A 27947-nucleotide genomic window follows, 5' to 3' on the forward strand; every position below is an offset into this window, starting at 1 on the left:
CCTTCTCCGCCCAGATGGCAGACCTCCAAGGACACAGGTCCCAACAGAGCCAGGAACACTTTTAGCAAATATCTCTGAGGGTCAGCTCGGGGTCATGTTGGAGCCCATGAGCCATCATTCATTTGCCAGTTCCCGAGTGCCTGCTTACGGGAGCACTGCTTTGCACATCCCACTGCTGTGGACATGTTCAACCCAGCTGCAAGTTTGTTTTGGAAATTACGATAACATCGAAGACCAGGCTGCTCCTCGAAATGCCTAATCTGAGACAAAAGTCCACTATTCTGAGCTATAAGTCCTGCTCTCAAAAAGCTTACGTTCTAATTGGGGCAAGAAGACAGTAGAGCGCAGGAGTGGAGTGAGGTGATTGAGAGCAGAGGCCCGCAAAGCAGCTGCCTGAGTTCGAGTCCTGCCTCCATCACTTGTTAGCTAGGTGAGGGCAAGTGAACTACCTAAGCCCTCTGTGCTTCAGTGTTCTTGTCTGCAAAATGGGAATGACAATGAGATAAACACTGCTACCATCCCCATCTCACAGAGGAGGAAACCAAGGCTCAGAAAGAAGGCTCACCTGGCTCAAGGCCACACAGAAAATCAATAGAGCCCAAGCAGAATGGACATCATTGTCTTTGCTCCCCCCCACTCCCCTCCCCCTGGGCTTCTCCTATCTTTCCTTCTAGAGCTCTCCCAAGTGTCTCTTCTCCCATAAAATGGCATCTGACACCCAGTTCATTTCCACCTCTAAACACTTCAGCCTGGATGGGACTGGAAGGTGAGGAGGCCCAAACTCTGGTGACCAAGGTGGGAGCGCCTTCTCATTTTTAGAAATAAAGGACCAGAAGGCTAGGACACAGGACGGATGTCCAGGACTCCAGCCGCAATGCTCCCCACCCTCCTTCCACTCAGGTGTACAGGGAATTCCCTATGTTCTCCTTCCCTCCTCTCCTCTCCCTCCTCTCCTTGCTTCCCCCTCTCGATTTCGCTTTCGCAGAGCCCTGGGTCAGAGGCCCAGGGAGGAGCAGCCACCGAAAACCCATCAGGGGATGACTGGAATTTGTTGAGTGACGGAAAGATTTCAACTCCTCCACTGAAACCTGCCCCACCACACCCTAAGGTATTTGGGGCCTTACTTACCTCCATATCTATTACAAGAGGCTTAGCCTTGTTAAGAGAATAAATAAAATATATACAGTTTCCTTTTTTAAGATTTTATTTAATTATTTGACAGAGAGAGAGTACAAGCAGGGGGAGTGGCAGGGGGAGAGGAAAAAGAAGACTCACCGCTGAGCAGGGAGCCCGATGCGGGACTTGATCCCAGGACCCCGGGATCATGACCTGAGCCCAAGGCAGACGCGTAACCAACTGAAACACCCCAGCATCCCCATGTCTACAGTTTATTACTAAGGTATACATAGGGTCTCATTTAACTCTCCCAGCAATAGTCTACAGCAGGCAGTATCATCCCCCTTTCACAGAAGGGGAAACTGAGGGTCCAAGACAAAGTGATAGAACCCACATTTGAATTCAAGCCTGCTCACAGCTCTTCCCTCCACGCAACCGAGTCTTGCGCTTTAGGGCTGGCACTAGGGTAAGGCAAGCGAGGATCCTCGAGCCAAAACACAAGAAGGCACGTGCTCTCGGACACCAACGTCTACTTACACAACCCTGAGAAAAAGCAACCTTCGGATACCCTCCAAAGAATTATAGGGACTGTGGGATCCCTGTGTCCAAGCCACTGCCAAGGTGCAGAGAAGAAACCACAGAGGAGCCAGCATCCAAGGGAACCTTCCAGTGTTGCCTCCTCTCACAGGACACACACCAACAGTACGCCGGACACATCCTCTGACATACCCACACGCAGCAATCCTGCCCAGCACACGATTACCAAGAGAGAACAACCCAGCGCACCTACATCCGCATCGACACAACTCAAAATGCCTGCACATGCATATAATACAATTCCTGCCCTCACTCCAAAATGGGGGAGGGAGATAGAAGATCTGAGTAAAACCCTGGAAAAACTTCCTTCACAAGCTTTTTATGAACCCGCAGCCACCAATCAAAGTCTTGATTAACTTGGTTGTATTTATTAGATTGTGTTCAATATTTAATAACTTTGAATATGGATGGAATATTTCATGAGATTGGTAGAGACCTATTTATGTATAACCGTCAGAAGGGCCAGTTGCTTTGAACCGGGAATTGAATGGAACTCGAATTCTCAGAAGCCAGAGCTGGAAATCTCTCCCTTGTACATTTTCATGGATTTATTTAAATTATAGGTTATCGTCATGACATTATTACGCTATTATTTGTTATGATGCTCTACTTTTATAACCGATTATTACACAGTCCCAGGAAATGTGGCGTTGAGACATTGAATTTCCTTGAGTCCAGGCGAATTTGAATTGGGTTTGTTCTCTTTCCTTCATGTTTACCAGGAAAAGGGACCAAATGTGATGTTGTGAAATGTATCACGTCTTAAGCCCTTAGTCCTCCCACAGGCACAAGATGATCTGGAAGCAATTTATGGGGTATACATTGTCCAAGACCAATTTGTCCAAGAGAAGGAACTCAGCAGACTGCAGACAAGCAACATGAATTTCTGAATCTTTTTTACAGAAATGAGAGAATCAGATGCAAAACGAAGCTTCCAGAGGCATCATGGAGGTTCCTGAAAGTCCTTGGAGGATTGGAGATTCTGGAAGTTAAAGAATGAACTCAGCATATCCACGTATGCAGATTTTATGTAAGTTACCATTATTATTAATGGTGCTATCTAGGTAAGAGGTAATTATAAAATGTGGTTTGTTAGGGGCCAAAGTTAAATCATTGGAAATGGTCCTTATGCCACAGCAGTCTGCAGCCCAGCAGGATGTAAACTGCTTACTCACAAAAGAGAGAAAATGCATCCTCCATCAAATACCTCATTTTCCTGACACACCTTTGTCATATTCTGATTTGCTTTGATTTGGGGTCCAAAGCACATGTAAATGAATGCTGTCAAAAGAATAGTAATGATAATAAAACCATTAGGTGGAGAGTAAGCCTCTGACTCAAATCTGTGTAATCATACTTCTTGGGTACTATTTTTATTGTATTTGCAGCAGATAATGGGGGAAAGTATACCTCTAAACACTTCCCCCTCTCCTTACCTTCAACAGTCGGCCAACCCTTACATCCTACCTGATAGCCATGCCAGTTTATCTGAAAGTCCTGAATTTTACATAGTGTTCTACCCTCCCCCTACCCCCGGCCCCCATCTTTATTTCTGCTGTTCTCAGACCCTGAACGCCCTTCCCATCCTTTTTCAAGCTTGGCAAACTCCAGTCTTGTCCTTTAAAACTCTGCTCATTGACAAGGCCTTTCTTGGCTCCTCTACCCTATCTGTTTACCTACGTCGATTAGCACTCTTCCCACGGTCATATGATTATTGGTTCATAGGTCTACCTGCCCCCACTGGACAGTGAATTCCATAGAGGCATTTCAATATCTCCAAGGTTTCAGATGGTGCCTGACCTAATGTTGGAGGGGTGGAGGCTTGGACTTGGACATAAAGGCACATGGGTTTTGCTTTTGGCTATTTATCCTCTGACTAGAGTGGAGCAAGGTGTTGGTGTAGGAGCCATCTTACTTTCCAGAAAGCTCATAATGTTCCTCATTCATAGACTCAAATCAAAACTCAAAGGGATTGGTTACTCCTTTGCTTTACAGATAAAGTCATCATCCTCATGTTTTCATTCAACCAGCATTTATAAACTTCTTACCAGGTGCCAGGCTCTCCCTGCCCTGAGTCACAACCCAAATTATGAAGTCAACCCAAGGGGATTGCTGGGAGTGCACAGGGTTTGGGGGCAGCCTCTTTTCTCCAGCACTGCTGGCCATTCCCTCCTGTGACTGAGAGACTTTGGGGGAAGCAGAAGAATCTCCACCTCAGGAAGCGGTCTGGGACTCCTGCCCAGTGGTAGCTTGATTTGGCAAATTCATAGTTTTTTTTTTTTAAGATTTTATTTTTTTATTTATTTGAGAGAGAGAGAGAGAGCACAATGGGGGGGGAGGGGCAGAGGGAGAGGGAGGACGCAGGGTTCGATCCCAGAACCTTGGGATCATGACCTGAGCCAAAGGCAGATACTCAACTGACTGAGCCATCCAGGCACCCCAAATCCTTAGCTTTTTAACACACGCCTCAAATCCTTTGTGGAAGTAGGTAGGGTATCAACTCAATTCTCCCATAAAACAAACTGCCACCCTGCCCTTCAGCTTCCTCTGCCCCCACTTCCTGCTCTGCTCTTGGTCCGCCAGCAGTGCTGAAAGCTTGCAGACCCTGTGTCTATTGGACAACAAGCTACATGACGAAAGGGACTTTGGTCTGCTGCCACACATCTAGCTCCTAGGACAACATCTGAAACACAGTAGGCCATCAAGAATGTTTCTTAGATGAATTAGTGAATGACATGTCATCTCTTTGTCTTTGCTAATGATGTCTCCTCTGTTTGGAATGCCCTTCCACCTTTTGTCAACCCAACTCTTACTCATCCAGTGAGAGAGCTCAGGCATATTGTCCCGTAGCAAGTTTTCCTTGAAGTCCCTGGGCTGCACCAAATTCCCTGCCTCTGGGTTTCCTGAAACCCTGTCCATAGGCCTCTCTTACCACTAACCACAGCATGCTGCATTGATCTATTATGCATCTGCTGCCCACACTGGACATTGATATTGTGAAGACAGGAACCACACGTTATTCATCTTCATACCCTCACCTCCTTGGCAAGGTGTCTGACACACAGAAACCACTCTATAATGATTTGTCAAGTTGAGCTAAACACCCCCAAGAGGATGCAGATTGGGTCATACCAAATGTGATTGCTGATTCAGTTGGTCATTTGGCAAATGTTGATTGAGTGCCTATGATGTTCCAAGCACTGTTCTAGGTACTGAACATCCAGCACTGAGCCAGATGGACAAAAATAATGATAATGATAGTATTTGTTAATCAGACATGATCCAGACACTTTACGAGGCTAGTTAAGTGGTGTATAGAGTCAATATGAAAACGGCTTCAAACTTCAGCTTTAACCATAGTATGATTTAAATAAGGCAAGAAATTCAGGGTCTCAATAACTCCACGGTCTCTCTTTCCCAGGCTTCAGTATCCCCACCTGTATTATGGATAAATGCTGTAATCTCCCAAGAGATATGTTAATATATGTTTATACAGGGACCTCTGAAATTCCTTGCACATTTTTAAATCTCAATAATTTGCCTGGAAATACTTTGCAAATAGCGTGAAGTATCCCAAGGCTTAGAAAACACTTCACAATTGCACAAAGTACAATCTAAATCCCATGATAAATAAGAAATTAGAGTCCAATCAGCTTGCAATTCAGTTGAAATTCAGTTTGCCTTTAAAATGTCTTTTATGGATTTCTTTGATCCTACCCACCTACCTATGTTACATTGAACCAACTTTTATTGAGTCCTTCTATTATGTCAGGCACTGTAGTAGGCATGAAGGAAAACAAAGATTAATAAGATATGATCTTTTTTTTTTTTAAAGATTTTATTTATTTATTTGACAGAGAGAGAGACACAGTGAGAGAGGCAACACAAGCAGAGGGAGTGGGAAAGGGAGAAGCAGGCCTCCCGCAGAGCGAGGAGCCCTATGCGGGGCTTGATCCCAGGACCTGGAATCATGACCTGAGCCGAAGGCAGACGCTTAACGACTGAGCCACCCAGGCGCCCCAAGATATGATCTTAACATTAAAGAGCTCCCAGTTTTGTGGGAAACACGGAAACACACCTTACCTACTGTAACCTGTGAGACTGGGAAATGCCGTGACCCAGGTATACACAAGCAGCCATGGGAGCGCAGAGGACAAGCATATTCATGTTGCTGGGGCTGGTATCAGGAAGGCTTGACCAAGTGGTGGTGCCTGAGCCAGATCTGAATCCATGAGTATCGTCTGGCAAATAGTGAAAAGAAGGGAAAAGATGTGGGGCGCCTGGGTGGCTATGTTAGTAAAGCATCTGACTCTTGATTTTGGCTCAGATCATGATCTCAGGGTTATGAGATAGATCCCTGCACTCAGTGGGGAGTCTGCCTGAGATTCTCTCCCTCTGCCCTTCCCCCCCACTTGTGTGTGTGTGTGTGTGTGTGTGTGTGTGTGCGCGCGCGCGCGCGTGCGCACACGTATGCGCTCTCTCTCTCAAATAAATAAATCTTAAAGAAGGGGGGGAGGATGGGCTAGAAAGAGAAGGGATGTGGGCACCATGATAGGAAGTGCATGGCAACACTCAAGAAGTGTACACATCATAGGCAGCTGGAGCAAATGTAATAGAGAAAAGCTTGGAAAAGTGAGCTGGGCTCTGATGGTGAAGGATATTGACTGATAGGTTAGAATTTTATTCTGGAGATAATGGAGAATATTATCAAAGCTTAAGGGTTGTTTTGTTTTAAATATTTTTATTTATTTTATTTTATTTATTTGACAGAGAGAGACACAGCGAGAGAGGGAACACAAGCAGGGGGAGTGGGAGAGGGAGAAGCAGGCTTCCCGCTGAGCAGAGAGCCCGATGCGGGGCTCGATCCCAGGACCCTGGGATCATGACCTGAGCCGAAGGCAGATGCTTAACGACTGAGCCACCCAGGCGCCCCAAAGCTTAAGCGTTTTAAAGTTACATGATGTCTTTATGTATATGTTATACATGTTATAAGGACATATGTTATAATATTCTGCCACAAGAAATGCATAAAGACCAATACTATTTGCCTCATAGGGAGTATTTACTGCATGTCAAGAGGGCTGTGTTAAGCACCTGATAAGCGCTGTCCCATTTTACCACAACAACCCCAAGCTGAGGTATCGTGATGCCCATTTTACAGATGTGGCAACGGAGGATCCAAGTGATTAAGTCTCCCAGCTAGTCCGTAGCAGACCTGGAACTTGAAAGCAGATGGATCTGACTCCAAAGCCCATGATTTTAACCTCTGGGCTGTGGCAGCAGCTTGTGCAAACAATAAACTCATGAATGAGGGGTTTACATAAAATTCTCTTTTCAGCCTTAGTATATATCAAAGGTTTTTAAATATTAGCTCTCTTTAACCCAGTAATGAGATTTCTGGGAATAAATCTTAAAGAAATAATCAGAAATTCACCCAAAGATGAATGCACAAAGATGATTATTGAAATATTACTTATACTAGAGAAAAGTTGTGAAGCAATCTAAGTGCTCAGCATTAGGAAAAGGGTTCATTATAAAATGATGGAGTACTATATGAGCATCAAAATTATGATTGCATGAGCTAGAAAAATATATATATATATATATATATATATATATGCACAGAAAAAAAAGAGAAAAAATGCAAAAGACACATGTCAAAATGTAATTGGTGACCTAAGTGAGGGGACCAGGCTTTTTTCCTCCTACACATTCCATATTTTCTACATTTGAGCACCTCATTCTTTTTTTTTTTTTTTTTAAGATTTCACTTTTAAGTAAACTCTATGCCCACCGTGGGGCTCAAACTTACAAAACCCTGAGATCAAGAGTTACATGCTCTACTGACCAAGCCAGCCAGGCGCCCCTTGAGCCCCTCATTCTTGAGATCATGAAAAAAACTTTTAAATCTATCCTGTGTGTTTTAAAACAAATGTCAGCTAGGTGAGCCTGGGCGGTCAGAGAAATGAGAGACGTCACAGCCAAATCACCTCCCTGCCTATTGAGCCTTGGAGGTCTTTAGTTTTAAACATTGACTGAGCTAGTGTCCCAACCAGGACGTGCAAGGGTCCGAATTCCAATCATTCCATTTACTCATAGATACTCAAATATTGAAAGTACGCAGACTCATTCATCTTACAATCAAAAGTGTAAATTGCAATGTTCTTGCAATTTGTTTAATTAACCCTTCTGTTAAATACTATCATGTTTGTGCCTTAGACTGACCACGTGACATTTTCAGGGGAGGTGGCGGGGAGGAGAAGAAAGAACAAAGCCAGAACTTTGGGGCCCAACCTGGGAACCCAACTGTCTGGTTAAGTGCTGAAACTTACTCTAAGATTGGTGGGCCCTCTCAGAGGAATTAGAGTTAAAGCTAATAACCCAATTGGAATAATTTAAAGCTCTTTTTAGGGAAGTTTTTTACTCGATTGGGCTCATTATGCATGGGTTTAATGTGTAACAATTTGTTCTTGAAAGCTAACATTATTGTTGGCAATAAAGATAGGAAGTGGAAATAAGTTTCCAATATGTAAAGCAGATTTATTTCTCATTTCATATGGACTTGTTCCGGGTCTCTGCTTATGAATCACACCATGCTCCTGGCAATAAGATGCTGTCCATGCAGTTGGTTATGATAAATGGCCTGTAATTGTGAATCTGATATTGGTTTTCAATATTGAATTTATCATTCTGTCCTCTTAACAGATATTAAATACTTTTAAGAATTTATCCATTGGCCTGATCCATCTGTGATTTTTCAATATGTAAAATTTATTAGTTTCCTAGTTTTTTGAGATTTTAACAGTCGACAACATCATTAATAATGCTGAGTAATGGAGCTGACCTCTTTTAAACCTCGTTCCCTTCCACTAATCCAGAACATCCAAATTGAATCAAAATGTATTCGATTTAGGGACCCGAAAAGAAAACGGCGGTGGGGGCAGGGTGCGTGATCCGCAAGGCAGCTCTCCCAGGCTGGGCATCCATTCGTTCACCTGTTCCCCTCTGAGCAGGTGCACAGAGGGAGCCCGGGCCAGGCTGCGTGCGCCTTCCCCGCTGCATCCTCCGCCTCCACCTCCCGTGAATGAGCCAGCTCCGTGTCCCTCTCTCCCTTAGCTGCCTCAGTTTCTTCAGTGCGGGGTGATTGATGATAATAATAATGCTGCTTGTCTGGCTCCCTCTTGGAGAGCGCTTTGTGAATTAATAGAAGCGTGCGGGCTGTGCACTTGGAGAGCCCCCTCCAGGATGGCTCCACTGCTGCCCTGGACTGCTCCTCAAGCTTGGCTGGGAAGGATTCCTGCCCTTTACTGTTGGAAGGGCAGGAAGAGTGCAAAAGAAAGAAAGAAATCAGGCTGGGTGAAAGAGAAACAAGGCTGTGGGAAACACTAACAAAGCAAAACTTACCCTGTCCCCTGGTTCTGTGTGTTTAGGGCCACCCCAGCGCGTTGCCCCCAGAACAGCCCTGAAACTAGTTCAAGGTTAGAGTCTGGGGCTGTGTTTTTGCTGGGTTTTGTGGTTGCTGATGTTGTAGCCTCCTGGGCTACATCTCACAGTTCCTGTAGCGTTCTCTGTGGTAAGTGGACACCTGGAGGCTTCCCAAGGTCAGGGAACAAGTTGGCCACCAGCTGCAGGGGTCCTTCATGCAGGGTCCCAAAAGGGGATGGAGCCAGGGATGTGCACACAGGTAGAAGGACAATGAGCCTCATGACAGGCCAGGGGATAGACAGAGAGCAGCCTGAAGAGGGGTCCAGCCTAGTGTCCTGGTCACACTTAGGGAACAGAGGGTCACCTTCTCAGGACCATTACAAGATGAGCAACAGCACGACTGCCTCTGACCTGTAGATAATTGAAAAATAACTGCCTTGGGGCGCCTGGATGGCTGTTGTTAAGTGACTGCCTTCGGCTCAGGTCATGATCCCAGGGTCCTGGGATCGAGCCCTGCATCGGGCTCCCTGCTCAGCGGGAAGCCTGCTTCTCCCTCTCCCACTCCCCCTACTTGTGTTCCCTCTCTTGCTGTGTCTCTCTCTGCCAAATAAATAAATAAAATCTTTAAAAAAAAAAAAAACTGCCTTGCCTTCCCCAGAAGCCTAATTTCATATTCTTGCAGTAGCCCAATTGACTTTCAATCCAATGTAAATCGGCCTCCTTGGAAGTTTTGTCTATTTAAGGATTATGGGCCAAGATCAAACTATCAGAAGAAACTGGGAGATGTCAATAGGGTCAGTGAGAGGTGACAAGTTTCCAAAGGGCTCCTAAGTCAAGAAGAAACTTGCTTTTTTACCAAAAGCCGGAGGGCCACCTGGTTCCAGACCTGGCCTATGAGGGCATAGCAGATCAATTGTCCCAGCTGAGACCAGAAGCCAGGTCTCCAAACTCCCTATGTGATGGTCTTTCTGCCCTCCCAGGGCATGGTTTACAAACTGCTCTAAAGGAAGCTATGTCTTCCCCAAATCCCAGGCATTTTAGGACCATCTGCAGATTCTGCATTCACTCCTTGGTCGCTGGCTACACTTCTCATATCAATGGCTAAGCATCCTTCAAAGCCATCTCTCAAACAAAAGATAATTTTAACCTGGCAAATGTTTAATTGAGTGCCTGAGTGTCTGGATGCTTTGCACTTAAACTGCTATGGAGAGGCAAAGAACATATAAAATACAGTCTCCACCCTCAGGTAGGACCAATAAAGGCACTTCACTTAATAATCAATTATTAAACATTTACTGCATGCCTGGCATGGTGCTGGATGCTGCAAAGCCACAGGAAAAAGAATCATGCTTCGTCCCTTTCCAAGGAAGTTGGCTGATTAGAGAGAGAAGGTTTTAACATACAAACCCTGATGGTTTATCATGTAATGTTAAGCTCTGTGGTTGAAGCAATATGCACAAAATGGTGGGGCAGGATGGATGTAGACCGAAACAATCAGAGTAAACTTTATGAAGGAGGAGGCAGGAAAAAAGGGCATGAGAAAAGGATGGGCCAGATAGAGAAGACAAGATAGACATTTTGAGTGTGTGTGTTTGTGTGTCATCAGGAATTCCTTTCTTTCTTATTCAGCCCTTTAGATATCTGCCCACCCTTCCAGGTACTTGCCCATACCTATCTGACAAAGGAAAGGGATGAGAAAAGGTGTAGAAAGCATTCTTCCTTAGCATTCATTGTCATAGGCATCCTTCCCAACCACCCTGCCAAGCAGATATCATGATCCCCTTTTTTTGGCAGAGGACCGCAGAGCTCAACAGGCAAATCATTTGCCCAAGACTACATGGCCCGTATCGGCCAGGTTGGGATTCAAACCTTGACCTTGGTCTCCTAGTGCTCATCTTCTCTTACCACTGAATCATGTGCATTCCAGGAAGCAGAGGACGGCAATGCTCCAAGAAGTCCATGCTAGACCGGGATCTAGAAGGAAGAGGAGGAGGAAGAGAAATGGCATGATGACTGCCCTTCTAAGCATGAGCATGCTGAGTGCTGGGGAGGGCAGGGAAGAGCATCTAGCAGATCATTCACCTTTTTAGAGCTGGCCACCACTGCATTCCCTTGGAGCATTTCCTGGGGCTGACATCTCAACTCTGACTTTTCATCATGATCGCTGCTCCTTGTGGTAAAGCGCCAGTCGTCCTGAAGACACAAGGGCCCCCTGCAGCAGCTAGAGTCCCCACCGGGGGCCTTGTCCTTTGTCCAGTGCAAGGCCAGCTTAGTGAGATTTGGTGCTCAGAGAAGCTCCGTGTCTCAACGATGCCCTCTTCTATGAGGCATGGAGGAAAAAACTCACTGAACCAGAAAATACATATCTTCTCAGCACTTAAATGGGTCCTGTTTTAAGCCGGGATCAGTGTAATTAAAATTATAAGAAAATAAGACCAAAGGATACCCCCCACCGTCCTTAATTAGGAGCTAGATGAGAAGGAAGAAACTCTGGTGTAACTTATTTAAAAGGCATAGTCCTGAAGTGGGACCAAGAAAGAGAATAATTAAAGTGAAGGTATCATTATTGTTTTTTTAAAGGGTCTCTGTGGACAGAGGGATCTAATTGGCAGACAAGACACATGAGGAGCATCGGCTCGTTCTCAGAGTGGCTGCTCTGAAGGCAAACATGCAGGAAGCTCTGGCGCCTGGGAGCTCTTTGCTACTTCCCAAGTCTTTCCAAACAGATGGGAGAACAGGACAAATTCCAGGGGCCCGGGATCCTGGGTACACCGACATCAATCACGAGAAATGGTTAAATCTTTTAAACTCCCTTGGCTTGCAGGAGGTGGAGCGACCACGCTGTATTGTCATCACCATTATGGCTGCTTGTTAGTAACATTTATCCAGTACCAACATTGTACTTAGCACAGCACAGAGCAGAAAGGAAGACACAGCTCCGGCTTTGAAAATAAACATCTAGGCTCCCCTACTGGATTTCTGCCCCAGCAGGGGAACCAGGATTCAGCAATTCTGGAACAGTCCATCCTGCACTCCCCTGATACTGTTTCTTCATTTCCCTTGAGCAATTTCGGATCTTCTGGAATCTGCCCAGTGTTCTGAAGCCCCATCTGGGTTGCTTGGCCCTCAACCAGCCTCTTTGGCCAAAGTCAGGGCTCAAAGAACAGGGCTGAAGGTGGAAGCAGGCATGGGCAGGCAGATCTGAGAGGGAGCTAACGCAGGCAGGGAATGCGGAGGAAAGGAAGCACAGTGTTTTCTCATGACTGGCATGAGAGTCAAATTAAATACTTCACCTCACGTCACCCCCCTGCTGTTCCAGGGGCCTTGAGCCTCTTACCACTTCATTCTGCAATCTTGCATTTTATAAATCCACGCATACACTTTAAAAATCAAGACCCACACCATAGCAAATGTTATCCGTATGAGTCTTTGGAACACGAAAGCCTTGACAAGTGTCCATGGCCATCTAAGAAATGTATAAATATTATCTATACACATTAGTTCCTCAAGCAAAGTCCCACTTCCCACTGCCAAATGTTATTTTTTATAGCAGCTCTGTAAGATGAGTAAAGGCATATATTTTACCAGTAAGTCACTTTTTATAGCATGGGGAAGAAAAAAAAAAAAGCCCCAAACACTTTTACTGCTTTTTAGCCAACAGGATATCTGAATGCAAATGAATGAATCACCTTTGCGATGATTGGCCGCCTGAGTTTCCTTGTCACACACAGAGCAGGCTCAGTGGATGTGACTTGTATCCTCATGAGTCCGGGGGAAAAAGACTGGCACCATCACCAGTGAATTACGAGATTTGTCTTTATCAGTGAAAATAAGGTCATAACTGAGCCCAGCCACCGCCTATTATATGTGTGTTCCATCTACTTTCCTGTATAATGTGAGCCAGTGCGCCGGGGTGAGCTGGAGTAGCCCAGTGTATAAATTAGCCATTTAAAAAAGCTGCATTAAGTCTTTCAGGCCACCAGGGTACCCTTTAATGCATTGATGCCACTCTTCCATAAATGCTGGTCTTCTTTACTTCTGACCTACATTTCGATGACAATCTGATGGAAAAGGTACTGGAAGGACTCCTAAGTGTATCTGAAACCAGAGAGAAAAAAATAGTATGTTGAACCACAAGTGGATCCCAGGTGAAAGCTAACCAGTTGTGGAACTGAGTGTCCGGTGGCTGTTTCTAAAGAGAGCAACACATGCATTCATGCAGCATCTGTTTACAGAGCAATTTCTCTGGGCGAAGCACCGGGTAGACCTCTGAAGTCCTGGGTCTTCCAAAAGCCGAGGAGAGGAGGTGTATTTTACGTGATGGAAGTTCTTTAGGAGAAGGACAAAGGAAATCATGAGTATTTTCTAAAACCCTGTTTTAGAAACTTGTTTCAGAGTCTAAGACAAGCTGATACTAAAACCTATGAAGAGTGATGTTTTTGATGGGAAGGATCGGAGGAAATAAAAGAAAAAAATTCCTGGAAATGGTATCTCCTTCACCTAGTCTTTGGCCTGGAACTTGCACACTGGTCTCCTTGTAGCTGCTTCTCGAAAACAAGGGCGCTTACTAAACGCTGCCACAACACAGTAGGCCGGGTCCACTTGGCAAATTCTTCTCTTCCAGAACAGAAGCAAAGGTTGGGCAGCCTGGCAGCAGGCAAAGGGCTGGGAGGGTTATCAAGATAAAACAGACACCAGTCTCTAATCCTCAAAACCTCACAACTTATTTCCTGAATACACAATTATTGAGCACCTACTATATCTACCTGCTCTATTTGGCAAGTCATACTTTTCAGATACAACCAAATTCATGGGGCAAAAGAACTGAGAGCTTACATTCCTGCATATGCTTTAAACATCAGATCCAGACCACCGTAAAATTCTTTCCACATGGGTCTTTGGATCATGAAGGCACTGACAAGTGTCGATGGCCGCCTAATGCAGAGAACCCACTCGTTCATTCATTCAACGCATTTTTCAGTGAAAACCTAATAAGTGCCAGACATTGTTCTAAGCCTTGGAGAACAGTGAACAAAACAAAGTTCCTGTCCCATCAGTGAGAGACAGCCAATAAACAAACACATACATGATGCATACATATTTTTATACATATCCGTTTATTTTTTTAAAGATTTATTTATTTATTTGAGAGAGGTGGGGAGGGGCAGAGGGAGAGAGAGAGAGAGAGTCTTAAGCAGACTCCACGCTGAGTACAGAGCCCGACACAGGGCTCAACGTCACAAACCTGAGATCATGACCTGAGCCAAAACCAAGAGTTGGATGCTTAACCCACTGCACCACCCAGGCACCCTACATATATCCATTTATAATGAGATGACTAGAATAGAGTGGATTCTGGATCCCAACTGCCTTGGTTCAATCCCAACTTTGTCAATTACTAGCTGTAGCAACTTAGGGAAGTTATTTAACATCTGGTGTCTCAGTTCTCTCATCTGTAAAGTGGAGACAATAAAAGTAATAATAATAATAATTCCTAATTCACAAGGTTGCTGTTAAGATCAGTATATCAATATATGCAAAGTGTTCAGAACAGTACAAGGCATGTAGTTAGCATTATATGTGTGTGCCAATAATATAAATTCCCTGCTTATCAGATAGGGATAAAATGATGAATTAAAAATAAAGATATAGGGCACTTGGGTGGCTCAGTTGATTAAGCGTCTGCCTTCAGCTCAGGTCATGATCCCAGAGTCCTGGGATCAAGTCCTGCATCGGGCTCCCTGCTCAGCAGGAGAGTCTGCTTCTCCCTCTGTTCCTTCTCTCTTGCTCGCTCACTCTCTCTCTCTCAAATAAATAAATACAATCTTAAAAAATAATAAAATTAAGGGGCGCCTGGGTGGCTCAGATGGTTAAGCGTCTGCCTTCAGCTCAGGTCATGATCCCAGAGTCCTGGGATCGAGCCCAGCATCGGGCTCCCTCTACTCCCTCTACCTCTACTTCTCCCTCTACTGTTCCCCCTGCTTGTGCTCTCTCACTCTCTCTGTCAAATAAATAAAATCTTAAAATAATAATAATAATAATAAAATTAAAATAAATAAATACATAACAATAAAGATATAGAGATGATGGGGGGCTATTTTAAATTGGGTGGTCCGAGAAGGCTTCCCTAAAGGAGGGGACATTTCAACTGAGACCTGAATGAGGCAAGGGCGTGAGCCATGTCAGTAACCAGGGAAGGGCACTGTAAGCAGAGAGTGGCAAGCGCTAACTCCCTGCTCTGGGACCGTGCTCGGGGTGACAAGGAGCAGCAAGGCACTGAAAATGGTCAAAGCAGAGGGAGGGAAAAGGATGACAGGACATGAGGCTGGTAAGGCAGCCATGGGCTGGTTCTATCAGGCCCCAGAGGCCACAGTAGAGTCTTGGATATTATTCTAAGAGCAACGAGAAGTCAACAGAGGGTATTGAGCAAGGGAGTGACAACATATATACTTTAAAATCTTCTGTGTCTGATGGTGCCTCAAAAAATTTCAAAACAGAGCTAGCAAATGATCCAGCAATTCCACTTCTGGGTGTATATTGAAAAGAATTGAATGCAGGGGCTTGAAGAGCAATTCGTACACCCATGTTCGAAGCAGCGCTATTCACAATAGCTAAAAGGTGGAAGCAACCAAAGGAAGGCAATCCTGACACGTCGCCACACTGAGGACGCCCGACTACATGAAACAAGCCAGCCACAAAAGACAAACACTGCGTGATTCCACTTACATGAGGTATCTGAAAGAGTCCAATTTATAGAAACAGAAAGTGGAATGATGGGATGCCTGGGTGGCTCAGTCGGTTAAGCATCTGCCTTCCGCTCAGGTCATGATCCCAGGGTCCTGGGATTGAGCCCCACGAGGGGCTTCCTGCTCAGCCAGGAGCCTGCTTCTCCCTCTCCCCACTCCCCCCTGCCTTTGCTCATACTATCTCTTGCTATCTCTCTCTCTAATAAATAAATAAAATCTTCTTTAAAAAACACAAAAAACAGGAAGTGGAATGGTGGTTGCCAAGGGAGGGGGAATAGAGTTATTGTTTAATGGATATAGAGTCTGGTTTTGCAAGATGAAAGCAGTTCTAGAGATAGGTTACACAACAATATCAAGGTACTTAACTAGAACTGAATACTTAAAAATGGTTAGGAAGGTGAATTTGTTTTTTAAGTAGACTCCACGCCCAGTGTGGAGCCCAACGTGGGGCTTGAACTCACCACCCTGAGATCATGACCTGAGCCGAGATCAAGAGTCGGAAACTTCACTGACACCCAGGCGCCCCTAGGATGGTGAATTTTATGGTATGTGTATTTTACCACAATTTTAGAAGAAATCTTCTGTGTAGCAAATAAACTGGTGGCAAGAAGGAGTGCAAGCAGGGAGACCCTTTAGATGTTCAGTTATCTGCCTCATAATAAACCAAGCCCAAACTTAGTACCATAGAACAACAACCGTGTTACTGTCTCTCATGGTTCTGTCAGTCAGTTGGGTTCAGCCGACTGGCTCTTCCGCTCCCAGTAAAATTACCTGGGCTGCTGTCATAGGAGGGTACAACCACCTGACATGTCCATGACACTCACTCATATTTCTGGCACCTTTGTGGAGGACAGTGAAAAGGCTGGGCTCAGCTGGGACACTGACTGCGGGCCTTTCTCCCACTCCGTGCAGTCTCGGTCTCTCCCGTTCTTCATGTAACCTCTTCACGGGGCCTCATCACTGAGTCTCTCCAGCAGAGTAGCTGGATTTCGCACAGGTGGCTCAGGGCTCTCAGAAGTACAGAAGCCTTCTTGAGGCTTAGGCCAGAAATGCCCTGAATCACTTGTCCCACATTCTGTTGATTAAAATGAGTCACAAGCCAGCCAGGATTCCATGTTACAGATCCAGATGGGCGTGACTCCCAGGAGGCCTGGTTCACTGGGGACCATCTTTGTAGACTCACTAGGTGGTTGCAGCAAATCAGGTGCAAAAAAACAAAGGCTTAGCTCAGGACAATAGCAGGGGAGGTGGTGAGAAATGGTTGACTTGGGCCATATTTCTAAGGTAGAATCAGTAAGATGTGCTGATGGCTCAGATATGGGCTAAAAGGAAAGAAGGTATGAAGGATGAGTCTAAGTTTTCGGCCAAGGCCACTGAATGAGTGATGATGTCATTAATCAGCCAGCAAAGTATCACCAAGAGCAGTGGGCTTGGAGACTTGGGGTTGCATCCTGCCTCTTTTCTTTTTTTTTTTTAATTTTTTTAGAGATTTTATTTATTTATTTGTCAGAGAGAGAGAGTGAGAGAGTAGCAGGCAGAGGGAGAAGCAGGCTCCCCATTGAGCAAGGAACCAGATGCAGGACTTGATCCCAGGACCCTGGGATCATGACCTGAGCCAAAGGCAGATGCTTAACCCACTGAGCCACCCAGGCGTCCCTCTGCCTCTTTTGTTTATCACATCTTACCTTGGGCATTCACCCTCTCTGAGCTTCTACTTTCTGATCTGGAAGATGAGGATCCTAATACCTGCTCACCCTTTAAGATCATCTTAGGATCAAATGAAATCTTGTATGGAAGACCAATCACCTTGAGTTTGTTACAAATGCAGTGGCCATGGGAAGACCACACACCCTGAAATCAGGAAATCTAGTTTCAGCCCCAGGTCCATCTTAGACTGGCTGTAAGAACTTGGGCAAGTCATTGAACCTCACTCGGTCTGTTTCCTTATACAATCAGGCCATAGGACCTGCACTGCCTGTGCCAAAAGCATTTTTATGAGAATCAGCACAAAAACATCTAAAGCCTTTTTGAAAAGGCATAAAATGGCAAACGGAAGGTATTATTATCACATCACTAATTACAGATCCAATATCTAGGCTTAGGGTAAAAAAAACAACAACAACAATGAAAGTAGGGTGGAGTCCACAAAATCCACCCTTTCTCAGGGGACCCAGGGGCTCCAGACTTGGCTTAAGGAGCAGCCAGGGAAGAATACCATTCAGAGCTGCTATAAAACACAACCCATAATTGCAAGTCAATCATACACAGGGCATGAGAGTCGGTGAGTTAGTCATCATAATGGAATACAGATAACAAGCTTATATTTGTAGCACTTTGACTCTGAGGGAAACTGCTTTGTTATTCTTTCTTAATAGCCTGGAAAACTAAGGGGTGAAAGCAGCAGGTCCCATCATGGAAGCAAAGAAACAACAGGAGCTGAGGGAAGAAAGACCCTAATACACATCTCTCTTCCAAGGCAAGTGTGTGACATCTGGGGCCACGCCAGGTTCTGGAACCCAAGGCTAGGATGGGAGGACAGGTACTCCCACGTCCCCAGGGGCCACAGAAAGCCTTTGGGTTTTAAGGTCTCCTCTGAAAGACACCCACACACTAAATAGCCTGGTATTCAATTCATTCTCTGCAGAAGAATAAAAGATTGGGTCTATGCAGCAAGCATATGAACCCAGGCTCTGGGGGAGTCAGTTGCAGACGGTTTAAACACCGAACCAGCCCCTTCAGGCAGGAGAGCCCACATATACTAAAGGACATGGAAAGCAGTCATCGCCTTTTAAAAGGAGTGTTTCTGTTTTCATTATCATTTAAGGCTGCAGTCGGTGTTGAACAATAATAAGAAACTGGCATGGGGAAAAAAATGTGCCCAAATCACAGGCGTACACAATAAAAATGCTATTATAGACTTTTGTGAATATAAATAGTTTTTAAAATGAGGCTGCTAAGACTGGCATCTTAGATGCTACCTGAAAAAGAGTCATGTTTATATATTCCAACGGTTGCGCCGGTCACCAGTCTCGGCTTTCTGCCACAAAATGGGCTGGGTAATTCTTCTGGAATGAATATCAATATAGACTGGTTGTGGGGCAAAGAGGGGAGACGCAGATCGAAGTGAAGGGAGCACAAAGGGCAGAGAAAAAGGACTTGATGACTGACAGGGGAAAATTGAAGAGGACAAAGGAATAGGAAAAAGAAAAAGGAAATGAGGACTGCTTTACTCTGAATCCTGTGGAATAATACATCCTCGGTCATGCCGAAGTCCGGGCGTGGCTTGGTGATGTTGTCTTTGCATTTAGCAACAATCCCAAACAATCAGGGTGCCATTTCTTTGTTTTCCCCCCATTCTGGTGAAGGCTTTGCAGCAATTAACAAGTGGTCAGCAGAAACATTATGTCACTGCTGGTATTTCCTTTAACTGACTTACCCCATGCCCCATCTACACATGAGCTCATAGACTTCAAGAGGGCCTAGCTGAAAGGTTGGGGGGACACATCAGAACTCCATTTCAAAGGTCACAGCTCCCTGGGAGCAATGGAAAATAAGCGTAAGAAAGGACTTCCCGACAGCGGGGAGTGGTGAACCTGGGAAGCATAGTCAAAAGAGCTTGTTGAATTTCAGAGGTCCAGTGGATCTTCCCAAAGGTGGAGACATGGGCTGGAATAAACACTACACGTTTTTCAAATCGTTCGGATACAAAACACTCACTCAACCAGGAAGGCGACACAGTGGGCAGTCTGCTTGATCGGAGATTACTGGCCACCGGCTGGAGGAAGCATGAGGGGCTTGGAGGTCTACCACGTGCTTCAGCATCCACAATAGGTCCTATGCGATTACAGGTATTGAGCCTATTGAGCTTGAAATTAAGAGATAAATGCATGCAGGTGGAAACCACCAGCAAGCAGCTGAGAATGTGGGACCCGAGCTGGATCATCGCATCTGGGGGCCCCATCAGGGCCTCAATACAGGACTCAAATTAATCTGCTCCTCTTGCCATTTCCCAGCGGACCTCCCACCACATGTGGCTCTTTCAGCCCATGGCACCCCAGCCATCCTGGTTTCCAGCTCCACACCTACAGGCATCCCTCTACCTTCTCCTCCTCCTCCTCTTCCCTGTTCATTGCAATCTGTCTGCCACCAAGCCCTTTAGGACTCTCCCCATCTAACCCGTCTTTTCAAGCCCCTCTGACCTATCCAAGGCTAAGCCATTTCTCCTCCCCAGGAGCTTCCCTCCTGGCCTCACTCCTGCTCTCATCTCCTCCTACCTCCAAACCATCCTGATATCACCTCCTGATTGATCTTCTAATGTACTACTTGGATCATACCATTCCTCTGCTAAAAACTTTCTGGGGTCCCCACTGTCTATACAACAAAGTCCAGGATTGAGTACCCTGTCATTCAAGTCACGGTCCTGCTGTCTTAACCTCTCTGACCCAATTCTCTATGGCCCAAGCCACCTTCCGTTTGCTGCGTCTGCTTGGTGTTTCGCCTTCTGCTCTGCTTAGGCTCGGCTCAGTCACCACCTCCACTGCTTGGCCCTCACCTGGCCCAGAATAATATTCCTCTTTCCTGAAGATACATACAATACACCCAGAGTCTCCACTGCCCACTTGGCAATTTATGGGTCATTACTTGTGGCTTCTCTTCTGTTTTACAGGACCCTGTGCTTTACTATAATGTTTTTCCTCTTTGTGTCCCCACTTCCAGATCAGGTTGAAAGCTCTTTGGTCTGCAAGCATCGTTCAGGTCCCCACTTCCTTGTTGCCCTAGCCTAGTGTCCTGAACAGAGTAGGTGCTCACAGAATACTTACCAGTTTGAGAGGAGAAAGCCTGAAGAACATTCTCTCCAGGGAGGTCTTGAAAGTTAGCGGTCTGTTCTGGAACTTACAAAAAAAAAAAAAAAGGGACTGCCTCTCAAAAAAGGCTTCTGCCCCAGATGAGGCAACACTCCCTCGGACCCACTTCCTCTCACCTCAATGGCTCAACTCAAATTAAAAATTCAGGAGCTTCACTGGAAACACCTGCCATGAGTCAACGCAGATCCCAGCAAGGAGATTCTGTAGAGATCCTGGATTGTGACCCAATCATGATGAGGCTAGTTTGGGCTCATGACTTAGTAATCCCCACTGCTGGGGTTAGGACAGGCTCCGGCCAAGGGGAGGCAGAGCACGTCTGTGCTCCCACGGACGCACACAAAACACCCCAGTATGCAGACTCAGACAACATAATCATTCTCAGCAGAATTTTGAAACTTCGTTCCCAAATAGCCCATGGAATTGAATTTCTGATATCTGAGTGCATATATGGATATGCATTTTCCATTACTTGTTTAGGCAGACTATAAAACATCACTGTAGAGGAGTCGCCAATTTAAGAACAGGTTGTGTGCTTCAAGTTCATTTGTTGGCTATTTGGAACTTAGAACACGTTTTTCCCTCGAAGAAAGAGGGTACACGGGCCCGCTTAACCCATAACGTACTGCACTCTAATACCACAGAGCAATTTTTTACGCTATTCATCAGGGGCTTGCAAACTCAAATGCCTGTAGTGGACAGTGGAAATGAAGAGAGCCAGGTCAGGAAAATACAGAATGATCGAAACTGTGTTGCGCATGTCCCATCTAAAGGGAACAACCACCCACCCCCAGCTCCGGCGGATGGTTGCTATGGAAGAATACACGCTCCATACAGCAGATCAGGAGAAGCCAAAAACCAACATTTTATGTGACAATAGTTGGCAACTAACTTGAAAAAATCTTATACACAATGCAGATGAAACAAGTCCTATCAGGGGGCTAAAACTGGCCCAAAATAACCTCCACTCAATAATGTTGCTTCTTTGGGGGAAAAAAAAATTTAATTTCTATAAGCCACCACCAGGAAAGTCTTTCCCCTCTTCTGGTGAGGTAGGTGATAGCTTCTCCTGGGCACTGGTCCCAGGTTAATTCTCTACCTTGCATGAGAGAAGGCTTAGGTCTCTGGGGCTCTAAGAACCCACGGCTGATGTAGGGCCCCTGGCCCTAAATCTAAGCTCACCCACTTGGCTTCATCACTGAGTGTAAGGATAGGACCTTTCCACTCCTTTCTGATGTGTCAGGGTCATTTGTTAATTGGGTCTATGAAGTAGGACCTGCCATGTTTTGCTTTGTTGCGATAGTGGTTGCTATTCTTGCTCTATCATTTTGACTGTGTTCTCTGACTGTAAATGTTATATAGGTCCACCATAGAAAATTTGGAAATTTTTCCCTCTAGAAGTAATCACTGTTCATAATGATTTTTTTTCTATCTTTTCCTTTGAATTTTTTTCACATTATACATGCGGAGTGGACTGAATGATGCTCTCCCCCACTCCCCCCAAAATATGTCCCCATCTTCCTCTCTGGAACCGGGGAATGTGACCTTATTTGGAAAAAGAGTCTTAAGGATCTTGAGATGAGATCATTCTGGGCAGGTGGCTCCTAAATCTAATGACAAACATCCTTATGAGAGACACACAGAGGAGACACACAGAAGAGGAGGAAGCAATGAGATCGTGGAGGCAGAGATTGGAGTGACGTGGCCACGAGTCAAGGAATGCCACCAGCAGCTGGAAGAGGCAAGGAACAGACTCTCCCGAGAGCCTTCAGAGGGAGTATGGTCTTGACAGATTTTGGACCACTGGCCTCCAGAACTATGAAAGAGTACATTTCTGTTTTGCCAAGTGTGTGGTAATTTGTTAAGACAGCCCTAGGAAACTAATACAACAAGTAATACATGAATAAATGGATGTAATTAATTCAGACAACGCAGGATTATGTAAAGTGAAAAGGGTAATAGTCCCCTACACGGCACACAAATCCCTCTGTATTCCCCGTGTGAATAGTAACTGGGAACAACTCTTCTAGGCCTTTTTCTATGCACTTAACGCACACGCGCACACACACACGCACAAACGTTATTTAGATGTTTTTGTGTCTTTTAAGATAAATGAGATCGTGGTATTCGCTACTTGCTCTTTTTCAAATTCAGTATTTCTCGGGGGTATTTGCATGTCTGTACATAAAGATCTGACTTACCTTCTCAGCAACGGCAACATAGTCTATGAATATTGCCTGTATCGTTTTCACTGATTCCAAACTTACTGACGTAACCATATTACAGTGATAAATCAAAGTTGACTCTCTTCCCTTGGCTATAATAGAATTTATTTCCCTCCTTCACAATCTTCACCTTAAAATGTGTCTGTCTGTCTGTCCTTAGTTCCATTCTGGCTTCTCTATCTCTTGCCACTGGAATGGAGTGTGACCAAGTGACTGGTTTAGGCTAGTGATATGTTATCAGATGTCACGTGCATCGTTTTCAAGTGGAAGCTTTAAGAGCAAGCACACAATTTGTCTGATTCTTTTTCCCCTACCAACCAATTGCAGAAGCACTACGGGAAGCCTCCAACAACCTAGGTCTCTTGATAAGGACAACACAGAGCAGAGGGACATACAATGTGAACAAAAAATAAACCTTTGTCACTCTAAACTACTGAGATTTGAGGGGTATTTGTTACCGCAGCAGAACCCAGACAATCATGACTTATTTTACATATATGTGATGTCTATATTGTATATGTGATGTCTCTATCCTATCTATTCGTATGTATATCCTATCCTTCTAAAATTGAAGAAAGCTTAAAACAAGTAGCTTGAGAGAGGAAAGTGTGGTTTGTTACAGTCTGCTCAGTAGTAATCAACGATATGACTAATAATACGCTTCTACCTCCTGTTTAGTTATTTATCCTTTTTGCATTTTCACCAAAATGATGAATTGAATCCCAGTGGAAATGAAACATCATGTTTTCAATATCACGAATATCACGCTAGCATGAACTAACAAATATATTTGGTGGGTAGGGGGGTCCACGGCCTCGCTTTTAAGTCTACAAATGCCCCTATGCATCTATTAATGAGGCAATGGGTTTCAGGTTATTTTCTGTGGTTTTGTGTACATTTGAAAGAACAGTGCTCTGTGGGCTCAAAGAACAGCTCTTCTCTCTTGCCTCTGGATGAGGGGATTGGCAGGTGCTGCCCGCTTCAGGGAGGGAGGAAGTGCTTTTCTCTGATCAACAGTGATGTCTCAAGCTGATTAAAGAACATTGTTTGTGGAATTGGAAGAGGATCAAAACGCCTTCAGTTCTCCAAGCCAGAAAAGATAAGGCCTTGAAGGCTAAAATGGTAAATGTAACAAGAGCATTATAGTTCCAATGAAAGATATTGAAGATCCAAGCCTTTTCTCTCCTGGACAGAAGAATATTTTTTAATGATATCTCTTAAAATGTCACATTTAACAGAAAAAAAAAAAAGTAAAAAAAAAAACCCTGCTGCTTTCCCGCCATCCAAACACTGCAATCAGAGAAGTTTCTTTAGTCATGGCTCTGACCCCATCACAATTCTACATGGAAGCAAGGCACCACACACTGGCCACCTCCACTCTCCCGGGTTTGATGACGGCAGCTAGCCGCATAATGAAGCATGCCCATGATCATGACATTTTACATTTAAAATTCAAATCTTCAAAAAATGCCAGAACCTCTGTCACCTGTCACAGTGGGGTTTTAAGAGAGGATCCTAACCTGAAGGATACAGCATCCCTCCTCTTAGGTAAGAACTAAGGGGGAAATAAAAGGAGATGGTTCTTACCCCCATGACCCCCCAGACATACCGCCCTCTCCAAGTTGATCCTGTGTTAGCAGAAGGCGCTGGACTCCACGCAGTGATTCCTGAGTGAATCCTGGGCCCAGTGTAAATAGATGCTACTTAAGACTAATAGAATGCAGGTTTGTATTGGTGGAGTTTTCCCCTCCCCTTAGCTTGAACTAACCAAGACAGCATTGCATTATCTCATTAATTTTTGTATAGCTTCTGGATGACAGTCTTGGTTCTCTTCTCTTTTAAGAACATCATCTATGCTGCTCTCAGATACTTAATACCATAGTTTTAAATATAATGTATTGAGCTCAAATGTTTATTATAAATCATTATGGTAATGCTAGGGTCTGAATGTTTGCGTCCTTCCAAAACTCATATGTCGAAATCCTGATCCCTAAGGGTGATGGTACTAGTGGTAGATGGGGCCTTAGGGGTGTGCTCAAACCATGAAGGTAGGACCCTCGTGAATGGGGTTAATGCCTTATAAAAGAGGCTCCAGAGAGCTGGCTACCCGCTTCCACCCTATGAAGCTACAAGGAGAAGTCTACAACCCAAAAGAGGGGCCTCAGCAGATCATGCTGGCTCCCTGACCTCAGACTTCCAGCCTCCAGAGCTGTGAGGACTAAATTTCTATTGGTTGTAAGTCACTCAGCCTGTAGTATTTTGCTGTAGCAGCCTGACGGACTGAGACAGGCAGGCAGAATTCCAAGATGGACCTCCCCACCCCCCCCCCGCCCCGTTTCCTGTGCCCTGGTGCACCTTATTCAAACACTAATCTAGATGCTGCAGTGAAGGGGTTTTGCAGAGGCAATTAAGTTCCCAGATCAGTTGACCTGAAAGTAAAAGATCATCCTCAGGTTGGGCCTGATGGAATCAGGTGAGCCCTTAAAGGGCCTGGGTCCTTCCGGTGAGAAGATTGAAAGAGGGCATATGGAGAGGCCACGTGGCCAGGAGCTGCGTGGGCCTCTGGGAGCTTAGAGCAGCCTCAGCCCTCCAACTGCAAGCACCTGAATTCTGCCAACAACCACGTGAGCTTGAAAGAAGACACCCCCCGCCCCCGCCCCACCCAGCTCCAGAAAGGAATCAGCCCCTCCGGCACCTTGATGTCAGTTTTGTGAGACCCCGAGCAGAGAACCTAATTCAGCCAAGCCCAGACTTCTGACCTGCAGAAACTGCGAGATAATAAATGAGTGGTTTTTTTCAGGTGCCGAGTTTGTGGTTAATTAGTTAGGTGGCAATGGAAATCCGAACACAAGCGGATGGAGTGAGCTTGCTCTGGTCTAAAAGGTAAAGGAACTTCAGCATAAATGTAATTTTAACTTTTAGCCCTTGTGCTTCTTTCTTTAGAACCAGACGCAAGCATGTACTTTCATATGCCTTTTCTTTATTAAATAATAAAGGTTAAATTGAGATATTTAATACTTTGTTTATACTTATCCCAAACCTGGAAGGCTTCCTGGAGGCTAGGGTCATTGCTACGTACTTATTCTCTTTTCCATTTTTCCACAACCTAATTGCAATTCTATTGCAATTAGAAGGCTTTAGAATTCAAAGTCCATCCTTGCAAGGACCAAGACAAATTCAAATATATGCAGTAACAAAACAGTAAAATAAACAGGAAAAGTCCTTGTAGTACATTCATCCAATGAAATAACTATATACCATGACTGGTATTCCACTGGTAATAATAATTCTACAAGATGGATGAAAATTTAATTTCATCAAATAACATCAATACAAAACAAAAATAAATGACAAATGGTAATGTTTCTATTTTTGAATTATAAATGGCTATCCATATAACTGAATTTTTTTTCTAGTCTGCTTCAAGACATAATGGATTTTCTTTTTCTTTTCTGTATTAATCAATGAAGCTTAGTTTCTAATTAATTTCGGAGCATCCAGACCTTTGAGCTCCTTGAATAAAGGTATTGTTTAATAGTAAGGTTTCTTGTTTATTTTTTGTCTCAAATAATTGGATGCATTTTAATGGCAGTATGTAAAAGGCCAAATTTCAACTACTCAGATACCAACACAGAAGGGACTTCAGCTGAAGCACCCTCCACCCCCGCCCCCTCAAAAAAAAAAAAAAAAAAATCAATGAAACAGCGCCCCTTAGTGGTAGAAGAACAAAATTGTCGGTAGGTTAACCGTACAGTAAAAATCTTGCTGAGATATAAATTGGTAAGCACAAAATAATTTTCTCTTTAAAAAATTAGAAAGACTAAAGCAGAACACTTTAGAGCAATTATTGCAAAGTGGATTATGGGGAGTCACAGGGTGTTTTGAAAGCCAAAAGGGAGCCGTTGTATCTGCTGGGAAAAGTGAAAATCAAAGATTAACAGCCTTGAACATATAGGGAATTGAATTATCCCTAATACAAGCAGCAGAGTAATCTCAGCAGCCGTTCGTCCTCCAACGACTTTTCTGCTGAGGTGGAGCACAAATGAAAGTAAGCTGATTCTTCAGATAAATGGGATAATTTTAGACACTTCCATGACCCTTTAGAATTGTCGACTCATTAATACCAATACTCAGAAACATCTGGCCTGCTAGCCATATTTTATAGTTGAAATCACTAAGGCTCAGGGAAGATAGGAAAGTACTAGGGTCAATATTTGCATGTCCTTATTTCCACTTCCTTAACCTAAAATAATTGGGTTCGTCCATGGCCCACTATATGGAATGTACCCCATTCTGTAACTCTGCCCATTTACTAGCTGAAAAGTGGCATGGTTAAGTTGTTACTGCTTGGGCTGTGTAGCCCAACCACTTGGGTTCCAAGTCCGCCTTTACCATTTATTGGGTGTGTGGCCTGGGGCAATTACTCAACGCTTCTGCACTTCAGGGTCCTCCCTTATAACACGTAGCTGATAACAGGATCACAGTCAAGGCCTTTTTTTTTTTTTTTTTTTTTTTCCAAATTAAATGAGAAAACAGGAAAAGTGCATTGAGAGGAGCCTGGCACCCAGTAAAAGTCTGAGAAACATTAGCTGTAAATAGTTGACACTGCATAGATTGACAAGCTCTTCAAGAAGTTGCAAACATTCGTTTATATTTAAAGACTTCTAGGGGCACCTGACTGGCTCAGTGGGTAGAGCATGTGACTCTCGATCTCAAGGTTGCAAGTTCGAGCCCCACGTTGGATATAGAGATTATTTAAAAATAAATAAATAGGGGGCGCCTGGGTGGCTCAGTCATTAAGTGTCTGCCTTCGGCTCAGGTCATGATCCCAGGGTCCTGGGATCGAGACCCACATCGGACTCCCTGCTCTGCGGGAAGCCCGCTTCTCCCTCTCCCACTCCTCCTGCTTGTGTTCCCTCTCTCGCTGTGTCTCTCTCTGTCAAATAAATAAATAAATAAATAGGGGCGCCTGCGTG

At 44.6% G+C, this 27947-nt stretch overlaps 1 long non-coding RNA gene across 2 annotated transcripts; it reads right to left on the reverse strand.

Moving 5' to 3' along the window:
* Positions 1 to 5740: 5740 nt before the first annotated feature.
* LOC145723291 (uncharacterized) lies at positions 5741 to 14362 on the reverse strand. Of its 2 annotated transcripts, XR_014148220.1 has the most exons (4): positions 12828 to 14362; positions 11221 to 11458; positions 11044 to 11112; positions 5741 to 5954 (listed from the first exon to the last, which is right to left on the reverse strand). It is a non-coding gene; the product is annotated as an uncharacterized LOC145723291 (long non-coding RNA). The 2 variants fall into 2 exon arrangements; XR_014148219.1 differs by having other exon boundaries at positions 11221 to 14362.
* Between the last annotated feature and the right edge of the window lie 13585 nt (positions 14363 to 27947).

The sequence above is a fragment of the Leptonychotes weddellii genome, chromosome 9 (assembly GCF_054177405.1).
Source record: "Leptonychotes weddellii isolate Sample4059 chromosome 9, ASM5417740v2, whole genome shotgun sequence".
Taxonomy (NCBI): domain Eukaryota; kingdom Metazoa; phylum Chordata; class Mammalia; order Carnivora; family Phocidae; genus Leptonychotes; species Leptonychotes weddellii.